Below are 17,756 nucleotides of genomic sequence, written 5' to 3' on the forward strand. Positions count from 1 at the left end.
GCACTCTGTAATATGGATTAATTAGCTAAAAGTCACTGATACACCTTACCCCTTACAAACAGGTGATATAGCTTAAAGCACTAACATTTTTATCTTTCAGTTCAAATGAAGAAGCAAAACAGTCTTGGGAAGCAAAGTGGATAAATACTTATTACAGCAAAGAAATAAAATGCCATCTATACCTCATACACTAGTGTTTTCATGGTAACTGATTTCATATCACAATATTATTTATTACCTATATACTTACATGACTCCCAAGACCATAGTATCTGGACTATGTGCTCCACATTGTTATTTTAATTGTGTTGGTCCCAGGTTGAGACACAAAGGCTGTGTCTACGTTGGCACCCTTTTCCGGAAAAGGGATGCTAATGAGACAAGTCGGAATTGCAAATGCCATGGGGGATTTAAATATCCCCCGCGGCATTTGCATGAACATGGCTGCCACTTTTTTCCGGCTCGGGGCTTTGCCGGAGAAAAGCGCCAGTCTAGACGGGATCTTTCGGAAAATAAAGCCTTTTCCGGAAGATCCCTTATTCCTGATTTTAAGAGGAATAAGGGATCTTCCAGAAAAGGGTTTATTTTCCGAACGATCCCGTCTAGACTGGCGCTTTTCTCCGGCAAAGCCCCGAGCCGGAAAAAAGCGGCAGCCATGTTCATGCAAATGCCGCGGGAGATATTTAAATCCCCCGCGGCATTTGCAATTCCGACTTGTCTCATTAGCATCCCTTTTCTGGAAAAGGGTGCCAATGTAGACACAGCCAAAGTGGGTGAGATAAAAATAAAGAGATTACCTCACTCATCTTGTCCCTCTGTGGGCATAGGCTGCTCCCTGGCTATCAATCTCCCCCATAGAAACACGGGTCCTTCTCTCACTCAAGGGCCACATTCCCATTGGTTTCCTACTCGTTTGTGAGGAAACAACCCTTTTGGAGTAGGGGCTTCAGTGTGTACAGTGGGAGTCTGTTCAAGTCTGTTCAAGATAATGATGGTATTTTTTTTTTTTTTTTGCATTATCCTATATGAGAAAATCTCTCTGGATGGGGTACAAAAAGTCTTTGTATCCCTGGCCCTCTACTCTTAGCATTCACCCCCTCCCCCTCTTCTAAGCCAAAAAAACCAGAGTTCCACACACCTGGATGTGACACACAGAAGCTGATATGGGATTGTGGGGCAAGAATACCAGAATTTGGCACTATTTTTATAATGGGTGAATGGCAGCATGGGTCTAAGCTGCAAAACTCAGATCTCTCTTCAGATTCCTATTTTGAATCTTTTATAAAGTTTTCCTAGGTTCAAATTGCAGGTTTTGTTTTGTCGTCTTAGATAGAAATCAGTAATAAAATTCAGATCTGGATTTACATTTCCGTTCAAACTCCATCCTCTGCCTCCAGGCCCAGCCTTAGAGGAAGGTGAGCAAGGTGATTGTGCCTTTTGGGCCCCATGCTACCTGTTGCCCACCTGGCCACTAACTTGGCTGCTCGCTCACTACCCTGACTGAGAGCCACCTGGCTGCATGGTGCATCTAACCACAGCATGCCACCTTAGGCCTCAAGAACTCTTTGGCCGGGCCTGTCTACCTCCAAGTCTGGGCTATTCACAATCAGATCAGGTCCATCACCAGCATAATTTTTAAAGCTTTGGATGACATAGAAAAGGCAGTGCTTACATGACAATGTTCTCCACGGAGTGCTATCAAGTGAGTCAGAACAATGAACATGATCTTTATTCTGCAATACAGTTTGTGGGACTCTATTCTAGTTGAGCACTAGGACCCAGCAGAAAGTTTCCTTATTTCTGTGCTTTTAGCAATACCTCTGACACAAGGATAGCTCAGTGAGCATGGAGTCTGGGTTATGGCTGCATCCTGTCTATAGGGATCATTCTAAATACTGAACAAAACCAGAATGGAAGGATTAACTGTGAGAATATAGCATACCTGCAACAGCAACTAATGCAGAAGGAAGCAAGAGCAAAAAACAAAGATTAAAAGGTAACTAAAATGGCTCTCATTTCCTGTCTTTTAATCTTTGGCTCAGTGTTTAGCATTGTCATTAGAAGCCTGTAAATGTTCAGGCAGTTGCATTTGGTGCACACTCTAATTTTCAGGTTTTGTTCCCCATCCCCAGAAAAAAAATCCATCTGTTTTTAAATGGATTTGCTGCCTGCAGCTTAAACTATAAAAGAATGCAGGATGGACAGTAACCTCCTTCAAATTAGTTCCAAAAGTAAGTTCATATAAAAGCAAACAAACAAAAAACTTTGCAGGCATTTAGTTGCTAAACCTTTTTGCTTCGTTTGTTTGTTGCAGAAAAGCAGAACATGCTTGACCTGATCAAGTAATTGATGTGTGTTTGTTAATAGCTATCTAGGATACTTTGATAATTAGTTACCAAGGGCAAAAATGCTCAAGGGCCTGATCCCCGCAGTCTTTACTCTGACAAAACTGTCATTCACTTTAAGGAGTTTCAGGATAGGGTCCTCCTAATTTTGTAGTTGTGTTGTTTTGTAGTTACCATTATTGATGGTTACTCAGCTCTGTTTTAACCAAAATTCAGGTTGCAGTTTAGATCAAGCTTCAGATCAATCAGCTGTTCAGATATTTTTAAAGACTCTAAAAGAGAGATTAATAATATTTTGGGGGAAAACTGCCAGGCCAGAGCAGCTAAGAATTTTCTCCACTTTTTTCTCATAGTGTGGAAAGATATTTTAGGAAAATAAAGCATTTTTCTCCAGCAACCCTAGGGTCAAAATCCTGCAAAGATGCCGAGCTCCTTCTATAAGGTGCTGAGCACCTTCCTCTTTCCCTGACTTCAGTGAATTATAACGGCACTGAACACAACACAGGATTGAACCTTTAAATTGCAGGGTGTTTTGTTTCATTTTAGTGTTAATAGGCTGAATGCTGGAAGTTCTGAAACACAAGCTGTGCTTCGGGAAATGCCTTTGAGAGCTGTTGGGGTGGATGATGATAATAATTTGAAAATGCATCTAATTTGAAAGGAATAGGCTATTGCCAGCCTCCATGTGGAGATTGTCATAGTCAGTGTGCTTCCAGTTCATTGACACAGTCATTTCGCTAATCTTAGGCAGACACCCTGTTGTATTTCTTTTGTTCCTGTGTTTCACCCGATTTTTAAATCACCATTTCACAGAGGAGCCCAGCTCATACTTTACAATTAGTGTATGTGTTTTTCATGTGTGCGTACGCACGCACGCGCGCGCGCACACACACACACACACTGATTCTTCAGTTTTGTTGATATTCAGAAAGATATTTTCCTATCATCAGACTACCCACCCCTTGCCTGCCTTTCTGCAATATTTACTTTTAACTTAACTGGACTTTTTACTGGATTTTTTTTCAAAACATATACGTGATTACTCCCTCAATAAAAGAAGCCTCTCCCCCCTCCCCCCCCATAAACTTGTTTGGCCTTGGTCAGATATTGTTTTGTGTTATCCAAATATTTCTGTAAAATTCTATTGTGTTACTGCTGTATTGTGATATACACAATTCAGTTGACTGAAACTTTAATTGCAGAAAACAGTATCATTTAAATCACACCAGATGACTTCTTGGGTGGGGAGTGTGTAACTGAATTTCTTAATACAATGATTAAATTAGAATGTTTCATTCTCAAAATGTGTACACTGTGACAGGGTAAATAAAAAATAAACATGAATAAATAATTAAAATGAGTTTGTGCAGGATTAAAAATTTGTAACAACTGTAATGAGCACAATGAATTCAGCAGCAAAATCCTGTTTCTCTCACAGTATCCCATGCAGTAGCCAGCAAAGTGTGAGCCCTTTGCAGCTGAAAATATAAGGCCTTCTAACATTTGCAGCCTAAGCATAAGCATTACGTGTCATTAAAGTAGATCTTGTAAAAGAGGGACTGTCCCAGGAGCTGTAAAATCTATAAGCACTTGTCTGATTGGTTTAAAAATTTAGACACAGGAAGCGGATGATATCTAATAACAGACAAGTGGAGACATTGTTGTCATGGAAACTGTGAAGACTACCCCCCCCATTTATTTAAAAAAAAAAAAAAAAAAAAAGCCTGCATGTCATCAGAAATGCCTGCAAAACATGTTGGCTTCTGCTGCCTTTCCCACAGCATCTGTTGAAACCTGAGAATGTGCCTGTCAAATCAAGGTCATTTTGCAACAAAAACTGAATCATCTTCCATATTTCATATCTATATTTCACTTCAGACTTTTGAAAGAACAAAGAGTTAAAGGATTCAATCTGCAGTCCTTACTCAGGCAAATCTACCACTGATTTCAGTGGGAGTCTTGCCTGAGTAAGACCCAAGACATTGGATCCAGGAGGTGCCTCTGCCGAAGTATTAGGTTCCATACTATGAAAAGGCTGAAATGAGATGGTCTGAAAAAAAAAAGTATATAAGTGGCTATTATTTTAACTAGCTACTGGGCCAAACTGATTCCTTGTGTAGCTCTCCTGGTTTCCAGAGGAGTTATAACAGATTAATCAGGCCCACTTTGTCTTCATTGATTAAAAATATGTTAAACGTTTATTACTTAAGCTTGAATGCTAAGGAAATGTGTCAACTGCCTTTCATATCTTGAGGGGGAAAAGCCTTGAATGAATAAGTGTTGGCTTTTGACATTAAGTAATAACTTATATTGGAGCTTCTATTTGCTTCAGGAATACAGCGAAGATAATGATTGAGACATGAAGGAATAACAAACTCATGAACAGTGAATCTAGTATGAGAAAATAAAGACTGATAATAATCACTTACAATTAATATTATGGTTAATTAAATTTTTACTTTGCTGGACTTTTGCAAAGTTTCTTGTGTCTCGGAAGGAAGAGCTATTTTGCTTTTAAAAGCTTAACTAGAATCTTTCACAGCTAACTCAGAGGAAAAACTTTGGGAGGAGTTGATTCCCCCTGATCTCCTTAGTTGATGGTGATCTCAAAAGTTTGAACAGAAGAAGGTCTGAGTATTTATTACATTTGCTCTGAAGCATTTAATTTTGGTGTTCCCTTGACCCTCATTTAGCAGTGTTATCCTCATCAAATGGTGAAATACTTGAATGCTTCACCCTCAGTATAAATCATCAGTTCTGAAAGGTTTTAAAATGACTAGCCTGACCTTTGTTTTCTCTGTACTTGCATATTTCATGGGTTTTTAAAGAAAAACTAGCTGACTGCTGAGCAGTTCTTATAGCTTTAGGGCCAGATCTGAGTTCATAACAAGTTGAAGGTGCTCAGAATCTTACAGAAAGCACTCTGCGCCTTTCAGGACTGGATCTTTACTTTTTGAAAAACAAAGGGCTGACTCTCATACTTTAAGGCCAAAGCAGTTTATAGGTAGGTGCTTTTAAAATCAATGTAAGTGTAATGTACTCCCAACTTGAACACCCCTTTACACTGCCAGGGGGATTTACAATGGCCTGAGTGCAAATAAGAATCAGTTTCTAAGAGTTCTAGAAGTGAAGCGCGTCAGCATATCATGAAACTATTGGTTCAAGAACACTCTAGAAAAGTCTTTGAGATTTGGATAATTGCCTAACTTTATCCAGTTCAAATTCAATTAGTCAGATGTTGGTTTTAATTGAACTTAAATGAAGAATGTGCAGCTCAATGGCAAAAGTGTTCTCTCTTCTACCAAAGAATTTCCTGTTGTCAGGAGCTTTCTTATCTCTGGGAACGTTCATTGGCAGGAAATATGTCAGTTACTTGTTTTTACAAACTGAAGGAAATGAACTGGATTAGTTAGTTGCTTTCTCAATTCAGCCTTCATTCTTCATGGTCCCTCATGTTTGTGTAATAGCATTTATCTCCCATCAGTTTAGTTTGTAAAAGTTTTATTACACCAGCCACTTATCTGTACTCTTTGACATGCGAAATGCAAGATACAATGGGAAGCAAAATTATATTTGGTTTTGTCAATCCACATTTCCTCCACCCTGCCCCCTTTTAGAGAAGTGGATTGTAAAACTAAGTGCATAAATTGCCTGTTTGCACGCAGAAGTGGAATTTGTAAGTGCAAATTGGGTAACTAATTTCCTGTATAGCCAGTTTGTATGCACTGATTTTTTTCTCATATAAAGGCAAGTTAGAGAGCATAAAATTGTACATGAATTATTTTATTAATAATCCACCTTTCACCCATGGATCACAACACAAACTACTTTCAAACATTTATACAAAATGTGTGAGGCTGGATGGTATTATCTTCATACTTACAGATGAGGAAACCAAGGCACAAAGTGGTCGAATGACTAGTCCAAGGTTACAAACCAAGTGAGTGGCGGAGCTAGGAATAGAACTCAAGACTGTATCAGGTTTAGATACTCTCCTGCCAGTCTTAGCTCAATTGCTATGTATAAACCAGAAAGCACCAAGTGAGGTTAGATGCCTCCATTTTTGCAAGTAAAATTCCCTAGCTCCCATGTGACTCTGAGTGTGTGTAACTGCCGCAGGTGGATTTGAACTTGGGATCTCTGAAGCTTAGTATAGGAGCCACTATTCTTTGAGCTAAAAGCCAACTGGCTTTCAGCCCATGTTATAGAGGTCTCTTGGTCTTATCTGTTGCTGTGGTCTAGGTGCCACTGCATGGGACAATGAACCGCATTAGGTGCGTGGATTACATGTGCACACTGCTTCCTCACTCTAGGCATCTGGACACCTAGCTCCTGCCTACACTCAAGAGCAATTCATAAACCAGGTGAAGACAGGCATTTAGCAACCAGAGGCTACGGCTATACTACAAGCCTCTTGCGGAAGAGCAAATGCAAATGGAGCACTTATTTCCATAGGTCACACTCTCATTTGCATTTGCTTTTCCACAAGAGGCTTGTACTATAGCCGTGACTTAAGTTGCCCCTGGGTCCTGATCTGGTAGGTATGCTCAGAGGCCACGTGTTAGCTGGAATCCCATTTAAAATCTGGATAGAAGAGAAATGGCCACTTTTAGCACACTGGCTATGAAAGGCAATGGATGGGGGAGAAGGACAAAGGGTCACCTGTGCCCCGAACACTTTGGACAGGATGGGCAGGAGGCCAGTAGCTGTCCAACTGCCCCAGGCCTTGTGCTTGATTAGTAGGAGATTGGCGCCAGTAGGGATCTCCCCCTCCCCCACTCCTGGCAGGAAATAGAATGACCCAGTACCTAGACGTGTCGCTCCATTTCCCACCACTGGTGAGTGTGTGGGGGGGCAATTCTACCCCTTCCCAAGCTCCATGCCCCAGCAACATAGTCCATGGAACTAGTGGGAAGGCGTGCCGGTGGCAGGAAGCTGAGTACTCCAGCCCCAATCCTCTTCACTTCCTTGGCTCCCACCCACATCACTCAGGAGAGGGCTTTGGGGGAAAGGATGGAGCCGCCTACCCACCTCATTAGCGGCGGAAAGCGAAGCAACACACCTGGGAGCTGGTGGAGCAGGCTGGATCTGAGTCACTCCACTTCACCCCACTGCCACCAGTGAGTACAGGGATGGGTGCTCTACTGCCGGCACCAGGCCCCCTGCTAGTCACCTGGACCACATTGCTCCGGGGAAGGGGTAGAGAGTAAGGATGTTTAAGTAGCGTGTATTTCACTAATCGAATAGTCAATGCATTTTTGTATCGACTATTCAATCAGTTGATGGGGCAGCACTGCCCCTTTGAAACACTGCTACGGCATTTCAAAGAGGCAGCACTGCACAGCTGATCCTGGGCTTAGCGCCGCATGGAGCCTGGGGTCAGCTCGGGACTCCTTTTCAAAGGGGCAGTACCACACAGCTGATCCAGTGCTCCCTGCAGCACTGCCGCTTTGAAATACCCCTCTGTTCCCCCCAGCCCCGGCTTCTGCCTCTATCTGATAGAAGCAGCAAGGGGGAGGGAAGCGACTAGTTGACTAGTCCTTAACATGCTTAGTAGAGAGGGGAAGAGGAGGGGAGCAGAACGGGGTGGGGGCAGGGCCAGCCCACAACAATTTGGCACTTGAGGCGGGGAGCTCAAATGACGCCCCCATGCCACCTTTTCTCCTGCCTGCCTGTTATGTCTCTTGTGCGCTCCTTCCTCCAGCACAGCACTCCACCATCTCTGTGCATCTAGAGCAGAGAGAATACATATGCACCAGCAGCAGACACAATTTTCTACACTCTAGGTCCTAGTGGCACCTACCCCTCCCCCCCCCCCCCCCCACAGTCTGGCACCTGAGGCGGCTGCATCAGTTCTCCTCATGGTAAGGCCAACCCTGGGTGAGGGTTTGAGGGCAGGGCAGGAAGAGGCAAGTCCTGAGGTGGAGTGGGAGTGGGACCCTGCGTGGAGCCCTCCCCTGGACTGGGGTAGTATGGGGAGGAGTCCCTTGGGGAGCAGACACATGACTGGTATCCCCCTTGTGTTCCTCTGCAGCATTCTTCACTGCTGGTTATAGCACCTGAGATTTGGGAGACGTAAGTTCACTTCCCCTTTCTCTCCCAGGATACGGCTAGACTGCAGGGTCTTTTTGGGATACTGGAGGTACTGGAGGTATCCCAAAAAAACTTCTGCTGCATCCAGGGAATGTGTTTGCTCTTCCGCTTTTTTTTTTTTTTTTTTGCAGAAGAGCAAACATGCTCTTTCAGAAGTCCCTGTATTCCTCATTCCACAAGGAAGAAGGGGGTTTTCGAAAGAGGGTTTTTTTCTGAAATTTGGCCCAGTCTAGACGGGCTAAACTTCGGAAAAGCCTCTTCCAACAAAAGTATCTGGTGTATCTTTTTCCAATAGATCCTAGCAGTCTAGAAGTACCCCCACAGAAGAAGAAAGGATTTGTACAGATGTCTGTGTCTCCTACACCTAGGGTATGTCTAAACTATGGGGGAGGGGGATTCAAAAGAAGATATGCAAATTCTGCTATATTTGCATATCTTCTTCCAATAGCTTTTTTGAAAGCGGGTCTTTCGAAAGTGAAAGTAGTCTGGACATGGGTTTTTTTTTTCAGAAAAAAACCCTTGTTTGGAAAAAAAAAAACATTCTTCCTAAAAAAAGGAGATTTATGCGGTTTTTCAAAAAAGGTTTTTTTTTCCTGGAGAAAAAAAAAGTGTCCAGACTACTTTCACTTTTGAAAGACCTGCTTTTGAAAAAGCAATTGGAAGAAGATATGCAAATTCCAACAGTATTTGCATATCCTTTCAAAAAAAAACCCACGTAGTTTAGACGTACCCATGGTGCTCTGATGACTGAACTATGGGACGAGCTGAAATGGGATTGTCTCTTCCTGCTGAAATAATAAGTGATTGGAGTAGAGGACCCACCCACAGAATTACAGCCATTTCCTCTTGCGCTCTTGTTCTTTCTACCCCAATGACTCTTCCGTTTTGGATAAATAGTTAGCCACTGGACCTGAAAGAGAGAGAGAATGGCCCTGTACAGTATTCTAATTTACAGTGTAATTGGGGGGAAACCACCAACCAATAGAAAACAACTGAAAATAACAAAAACTCAGCTTTATTTCCTTTTCTGAGCCTCCTCCAAGTTAGCAGTTGTTGAGATCTCAGGTTAGAAACCCGTGATAAAGTTGAGATTCAGCCATAGGCTTGGATTTTTAGCCCCACCCTGTGGAGTTTGCAACAGAGAGTTCAGATCCATGGTTTGGACTGAGGTCTTCATCTATTAATAGCTAGACATTTAGGAAAAAACACTTTTTCAGCTATTAGCTTAACAAGGGGTATTTACTGTACTAAGCTGAACTTTCTGATTGACATAGAACAGTTACATAAGCTTATAAAAACAATCTAGTGCACTAACAAAATTCAAGTACTAATTGTTGGATTAGAAGATGTTTTGGCATTAAGTCTGATTCCTAATAGAGGAGGTTGCCAGAACTGACGTACGGCCTAGAAACTCAACGCCGTACTAAAGAATAAATAGAGTGAAACCATCCTGCCTTTTGTTTCTATTTGCAAGTGTTTTACCGTAAGCATAACACAGAATAAGAGAAAAATGCAAGATTGACCAGGATTTTAAAATATGTGTAATGAATTTATTCTGGTTTCCTTAATTATAATAATAAGTATAAAATTTTATCACAACTTTCAAAAGTGACTGCAGTAGTTGATTTTGGGGACACAACTTAAAACACATTAAAGGGGCCTGATTTACCATGGGGGGATACTTGACACGTTCTGAAAAGCAGGGTCGATTTCAGGAATCTCAAATAAGGATGTAAAATCCCATTTAAGTGGTTAACCAGTTAAACATGATGTTTAACTCATTAACTGATTAAAGGGGGATGTTTGGAGTGGCCACTCCAGCCCTACTGGCCTGAAGTGGCCCTCCCTACCGTCACCGCTGGGCTGGAGTGCTCCCCCCCACTGTAGGCAGCAGTTGCTCCAGCCTGGCCAAATCAGCCCCTGCCTGCAGCCCCATGGTCCCACCACAGACAAGGGCTGATCCATATGGCTGGAGCAGTCCCTGCCTGCAACATGGCCAGGCCCGCCTTAAACATGTAATGCTACGGAGTCTTAATACTGGTTAATTGGTTAACCTTTGACATCCCAAATCTAGAGATGTGAAGGACTAGTCGACAGAATAGTTGACAAGTCGCTTCCCCCACCCCGTCCCTCTCCCCGATGCCTCTATCAGGCTCCTTGTGGTATTTCAAAGTGACAGCGCCGTGTGGAGCCCGGGATCAGCTGGGGACTCCCTCGCTGACCCCAGGCTCTGTGAAGCGCTGCCACATTGAAACACCCTCACGGTGTTTCAAAGTAGCAGCACCGCATAGAGCCTGAGATCAGCGGGGGAGTCCCCAGCTGACGTGGGCTCCACATGGTGCTTTTGCCTTTGAATTAGCAACATCCCTAGGGCTCTTACTACACTTTAAAGGCAGAGGCACGCTATCAACTAATTGAATAGCTGAGGCAAAATGCAGCGACTATTCGATTAGTCAATTACCCAATATTTAACATTCTTACCCAAATCTTAAGCTGGGCATCCAGAAACTGAAACACACCAAATCAATAGCTGTCTGAAAATCTTGCCCTAAGCTTCACTTTTGTTCTCTAGATGCATGTATTAGCCTATAAGCGTCCATATGCTATAATGCAGTCACCTTTTCCTCTATCCTTTTCTCCCACCCTTTTTTAAAATATATTTTTGTTTTGCAGTGCAGTCATGGACCAGAACCACATTGTGCTAGCAAATGTGGTACAAACAGAGGGCAAAAGTCCAGTTCCTGCCAAATTTGTTGCTTACTTCAGTTTGCTTTTGTCTTTACCTATGGCCCAATCCTGCAAAAACTTTCTCCCTAGTATAGCACTTAATACTGTGATGAGTCCTGTTGGTTTCAGTTGGGCTGCTCACTGTAGTAAGCACTGTGGTTGTGTTTCCCAGATTGGGCCCTCATTTTGCAAGCTCTTCTTGGCAGAGTATCTATATGTATCTGAGTCCCACAAATCAATGGTGCTATGTAAGCAGCAAAATAATCTTCCTTGTGAGTTATCTTTTGCATTAACTCATTATTTTCTTCTGTGATGTCCAGAGGTGCCTCTATATGTATCTGAAATAAACAAACAAACCCCAAATTTTCAAAACTGATTGCTTAAAGGTAGACTCTTAGGACCATATTTCGGCACCTAAATATGTGGCCTGATTTTTCAAAATCGCTGAAAGCATGCTGCAGTTTCCAACCTTGGAATCTACTGGATGCTCTGCACTTTTGAAATCCCTCCTTATTCAGCTGCCTGATTTCAAATTCTTGGTTTTTTAAATCTTTGAATTAAGTATGTGAGCAAGGTCTGAATTCTCCCTTCACAGATAGTTGGAAGGGGGAGAGTTCAGGAGCAAACTGTATTTACATCGTATCTGCCAAAATATCCAGCAGATAGAGCTGCGTTGCTCCAAGCGATCAACTTGGGCTGGTGTTGGGTTGCAAATGACTTCAGTATTGAAAGCAGAGGTAGTGAAATGAGGTTATCAATAGTGTACTGAATTAAGAAAGGGGAGTACAACTGTGCTTAACGTGTTCCAAATGAGGTCACCCTCAGCTGAAAGGAGCTCTTTAAGAGGGGTGGAGACACATGTCTCAGCCAGGCAGTGTGGACTCTCCTTAAGGGTCCCTGGTCTGATAGTCTCCACTATTCAAAGATAGAGCTTAAATAGGCTTTTTTAGAAGCCTTTATTGTTTTAAGTGCATAAGAAAGCTGAAATCCCTCGTGGTGGGACAGCAGTTTCTACCCAGCCTGCTAAAAGCTGAAAATCATGAAGAGCTGACCATCACTAAAAGACTGTATCATGGCAGAAAGGTCACCGCAGGAAGACCGGTGGCAGCAGATAGTAACTGAGAGTTGGCTGACACAAGAGGCAAGTGGCTGGCTGGCAGGAGTGGCAAACAAGTGGCTGGTGGGAGCAGAACAAGCAGCTGGTGGGGCGGCCAACAGAGAGGAACCACAGCTGGCGGGGTAGCCAGCCAGAGCAAGTGCTCAGATAGTGGAACAAGCAAAGTGCTTTCTTCCTTGGGTGAGAGGTGAACTCATGCAGAAGTAGCTCTGAACTCTGGGTCCTCACTGACCAAGGACAATTGCTGTGAGTGAGGTATAGTGAGGGAGCAGAGAAGGGCACAGAAAAGGAACTTTTGGTTACAGCACTCAAGAACATGCGGCAGAAGACACTGCCCCAATCAGTTTTCTGATTATAAATCCTGCGTGTGGCATTTCCCCTAGTTAATGTTGGGTATGTTCCCTTCTTTCATTAAAATTTTCTTTTCTACACTCAAATGCTGTGCTTGCGAGTGGGGAAATACTGCTTCTCAGAGGCACCCATTGTAATTTTCCAAGGTTTCCTTGGTGGGCACTAGAGCCAGTTCTCTGTTGTATTGTTGAAAAGGAACCCCTAGATATTGAACCTGGTCCTGATTGCTGCAAGCTCCATCTGGCAGAAAGGTTACAAAAAAAAACAAATAAAAAAAACCACAACACGAGCACCTAATGATAAATCTCATGGCAATATTTTTGCATGATCACTTTGTCTGAGACCCAGAAGGTCTGTAAGCAGATGTGCTAGCTTAGCCATTCTTACCCAAAAAATGCAGTGAAAAACAGATCTCATAGAGTGCACCTGTTAACAAAAACCACTATGTATTAAGAGTATAATAAGCTCATTATTAGCTTGTTCACTGAGATACTAAGTACACAGTGATACATTCATAATTTTTCATAATAAAAGAACCATTCAACTTAAAATACAAAGATAAATATTCTGGATGGTCATGAGCATGGTATAATCAGGCAGCTAGATGGACTGACAGTCATAGTGGAGCTCTGGATTATTACTAGACAGGAGCTAAATGTTCAGAGCCAAACCATGACTGTGGTTTCATGTTCAAGGCTGAATCCACTCTAGTGTTCAGGTTCAGATCTGATCATGCCAAAAATCTTATGAGTTATTTTTCCAGGGTACTGCGATGGATAAGCCATCAGACTCTGAGGTAGAAGACCTAGTTCCTCTCTTGGTTTTTCCCTTTGGGTATGTCTACACTACCACCCTAGTTCGAACTAGGGTGGTTAATGTAGTCATTCGAAGTTGCAAATGAAGCCCGGGATTTAAATATCCCGGGCTTCATTTGCATCTTGCCGGGCGCCGCCATTTTTAAATCTCCGTTAGTGCAGACTCCGTGCCCGCGGCTACACGCGGCACGGAGTAGGTAGTTCGAATTAGGCCTTCTAATTTTTTTCTGGAACGAGGTGTACCAGTAGTTCGAATTAGAAAGCCTAATTCGAACTACCTACTCTGTGCTGCGTGTAGCCGCAGGCATGGAGTCCGCACTAACAGGGATTTAAAAATGGTGGCGCCCAGCAAGATGAAAATGAAGCCCTGGATATTTAAATCCCGGGCTTCATTTGCAACTTCGAATGACTACATTAACCACCCTAGTTTGAACTAGGGTGGTAGTGTAGACATACCCTTTGACTCTATCTGTGGCCTTTGGCAAGTCACTTCCCCTTGTGATACTTGCCTTCTATGTAAAGTGCTTTGAGGTCTATGGTTGAAAATCACTATTTAAGAATTTGGGTGTTATTATTTCATTATATCTTTGCCTTGGTTTCCCCTTGTGTGAAATGGAAATATTGAAGCTTGGTACCTCTCATCATCTTGTGTCTTGATTATTTGTTTCTCTGGCTTTTGACAGATGCAGCCTTGCCTAGCTCATATCCATTCAGAGTTCTGCTGTGTAGGTCATTTTCCTCACCCATCTCCCCCACCATATAATCCCCTTTTTCTTTTGGTTTGGACAAACATATACTGCTTGTCTTCACTTCCAAGGCCCTTCAAGCCTCTGCTCACCCTACCCATCATATCTCAGTTGCTGTCAAGATGTTGATTACCACCTCCAGTCGGCTCATGCTGCCAACCTCCGTTGCCCAATCTTCAAATTTTCACATATGCACTTCCATGCTTTCTCTCATGCTGTTCACTATGCTCAGAAGAAGCCCCTTCTAAGTATCCTCAAACTACTACTTACCCTTCTTCAACTTCTGCTTATCCTGCCTTTCAGCTCTTCTTTTCTGTGATACCTACACACAGTTTTGATCTGTTAACTGCTGGTGTGCTGACACTATCACCTACCATGCTGACCACTATTGTCTAATTTGTTTCCTTGTACTTTCCCATCAGCCTGTCCATATCTATCTGTCGTCTTTGATCTTCTATTTAAAGTGGAAGTTATCTGGGGCTGTTACCACCTTTTTGTTCTGTGCTTGCACAAAGCCTAGCACAGTGGGGGTCCTGGTCCATGACTCCTAATTTGTAAGAGCTTTGAGATCAGTGGATGGAAAGAGAAATATAGACGATTATTTTATTTGTTATTTTGTTCATTTAGATCACATGACCTTATGGAAGTTCAACCATTAGATGTTCTTAATTTCAGTTGAGATAAGGCCTCTACTGTGTGGGGGTATGCAGAGTGATTCTGCTCCACGGGCTGTGGTGTGGAAACTCCTCCTTTCCTCCAAGTCCACATTTTCTGTGGGTCAGTCTTCTAGATGCTGACTCTCTGTCTCCCATCCCTGACTCTGCTTCATTGCATAGGCAGAGGGACTATGGTTCCTGAGTACTTAAAATGTATTCCCTGGATGATTAGTCAGTCAGGAAGGAAGGCATCCCCCATGATAAGACATTGGGGATATTGGGGCTTTCCTGATGCTCAGACTGAGGGTTGGGGTCCTTCAACTTGAACCTAATTGCGCAATGCTTAGCACCCGGTGATACTCCTCCACCTCCTATTCATGTCATTTGAGCGACAGGTCATGGCTTCAATGACAATCGACTAGTTTTTTTAACAAATGGAGCTTGAGAACAAGACAATTCAAGCGAGGCTTTGGAAAGCAATTCACAAAGACATAGGCTTTAGTGTTGACTGCTTCTTGTAATGTAAAATATTAGTTGCTGCTCTTTTGTTTGTTTGCCTTTCTGTAGACCCTTGATCCTGCTGCTTCACAACAAGTAATAACCTTACTTCTGCATTGGCCCTGTCTTCTATCTTGAGTTCTCCATGCCCTAGGCAGCTCTGCAACTCCCTGATATGGTGCCATTTCTTTTTATTTTTAGCTTTGCACAGTGGCCAACCTTTCCCCTAGATACATTAGCTTCCAGCGCAGACAATATATTCATCCCCAGAGAGCCTCAATGTACATTATTTCTCTCAGTAGCATCTTCCCATTGTGAATTTCACTGCTGGCTGCACTTGGTGGAAAAGGGAGCATAAGCAATTATTATAGATGTGCCCAAACTAGGGTCCCAGCTTTTCCAAAGCTCAGGGTTGTTTGGATCCGGGTTTTAGAGCAGGCTCAGAACTACAGGTTCCCAGAAATCTGGTTAAATATGGTCATTTTACCTCTGTAATTTGTCAATCTCTTTTGAAAAGGTTTCAAATATCTCAATCCTGTTTTTAACGTTATCTTTACTGAGTTTTTCTAGCTTCGTGTTTACAGAGAGAAACCATATTTTAATAATTCACTTACATACTTTTCACTCCATTAACATTTTATTATTCTGGCATTGTGCATATGGCCAACTGATAAATTGCTCATAAGGGGTTTAATTCTGCTTCCCACATGCACCTGTCTCCAGGTGTGGAAGTCTCTAAGTGGAGCTGCAATTTAGTCTTCTGGACTAAAGGACGTGTTTTTTGTTTTTGTTTTTAAAGATTAGATTAAACAAAACATGCATAGGTTTTGAGAGGAGTGTGCTGTTTTTTAAGAAAAGGCAATGCATGTAATAAACACACTAAGCTAGCAATAAGGTCAGGCTGTAACTCACAAAATAAAAGGTATAGTTCAGATCTACTTGACTCTGTGAAGCAATACAAAATGTAACATTAAGGGCCTGATTGTATGAAGTCTGTGGCTTTAATTCTGATGTCACTCACATCATTTTCACAACATTGTATGATTGCTGATTTCAGTGCTGATTTATACTGCCGCTAACATGCTTGCCAAGTCTGAATGTACATTTCACATGACTGCACATGCATCTGTGTACAGATAGCCACTTAAGAGTTGCATAGTCATGGTAATTGGGCACGCAGGTTTGATGCCTTAATTCACACCTCTGTTTTTTAACAGCTCTTTGTACCTCCACCCAAATATGAAATCACGCTTTGAACTTTTACAATGATTTCCCCTTTCTTTTTAAAATATAAATTAGGCATTTAGAATAATATGTACATTATTATTATTTATTTTATTATTTTAGTCATCTGCTAAGAATATGACTGGTACTTTCCAAATCCTTAGGAAGGCAAACTCATAAGAACAGACATATTGGGTCAGACCAAAGGTCTAGCTAGCCCAGTATCCTTTCTTCCGACGGTGGCCAATGCCAGATGCTCCAGAGCGTGTGAACAGAGCAGGTAATCCTCAAGTGATTCCTCTCCTTTCATCCATTTCCAGCCTGTAACAAACAGAGGCTAAGGACACCATTCCTACCCATCCTGACTAATAGCCATTGATGTACCTTATTTCCATGAATGTATCTAGTCTTTTTTGAACCCTGTTAACGTCCTGGTCTTCACAACCTCCTCTGGCAAGGAGTTTCACAGCTTGATTGTGTGCTACATGAAGAAAAATGTCTTGTTTTTTTAAACCTGCTACCTATTTATTTCATTTGGTGATCACTGCTTCTTATGTTATGGGAACAAGTAAATAACTTTTCCTTATTCACTTTTTCCACACCAGTCATCGTTTTATAGACCTCTATCATATTCCCTCTTCCTTTCCTCTTTTTTAAGCTGAAACATCCCAGTCTTTTTAATCTCTCTTCATTTGGGACCCGTTCCAAACCCCTAATCAATTTTGTTGCCCTTTCCTGAACCTTTTCCAATGTTAATCTATCTTTTTTGAGATGAGGTGACCACATCTGTACACAGTATTCAAGATGTGGGCATACCATGGATTTATATAGAGGCAATAATATATTCTCTGTCTAATTCTCTATCCTTTTTTTAATGATTCCTAACATTCTGTTTGCTTTTTTGACTGCCACTGCACACTGAATGGATGTTTTCAGAGAACTATCCACAATGACTCCAAGATTTCTCTCTTGAATAGTTAGTAAATTAGTCCCCATCAGTTTGTATGTATAGTTGGGATTGTTTTTCACCATGTGCATAACTTTATATTCATCAATATTAAATTGATAAACTCCATAGCCCACTGCTTTTCAACCTGTTGTCTGTGGACTGCTGGGAGTTGGCAGACTGTCTCAGATTTCCAAAGGAGTCTGCATCTCCATTTGAAGTATTTTAGGGATCTGCA

General features: G+C 42.2%; 1 protein-coding gene across 2 annotated transcripts in view; it reads left to right on the top strand.

Annotated features, from left to right (window-relative positions):
• Positions 1-1,818: 1,818 nt before the first annotated feature.
• FOXN3 (forkhead box N3) overlaps positions 1,819-17,756 on the top strand; it is a 339,469-nt gene continuing 323,531 nt past the window's right edge. For both annotated transcript variants that reach the window (XM_025184274.3, XM_006122337.5), the window contains exon 1: positions 1,819-1,996. The gene's annotated coding sequence lies outside the window, so the exon portion shown is untranslated. The remainder of the gene's footprint in view (positions 1,997-17,756) is intronic.

This window comes from Pelodiscus sinensis, chromosome 5 (assembly GCF_052426305.1).
Source record: "Pelodiscus sinensis isolate ZL-2025 chromosome 5, ASM5242630v1, whole genome shotgun sequence".
NCBI lineage: Eukaryota > Metazoa > Chordata > Testudines > Trionychidae > Pelodiscus > Pelodiscus sinensis.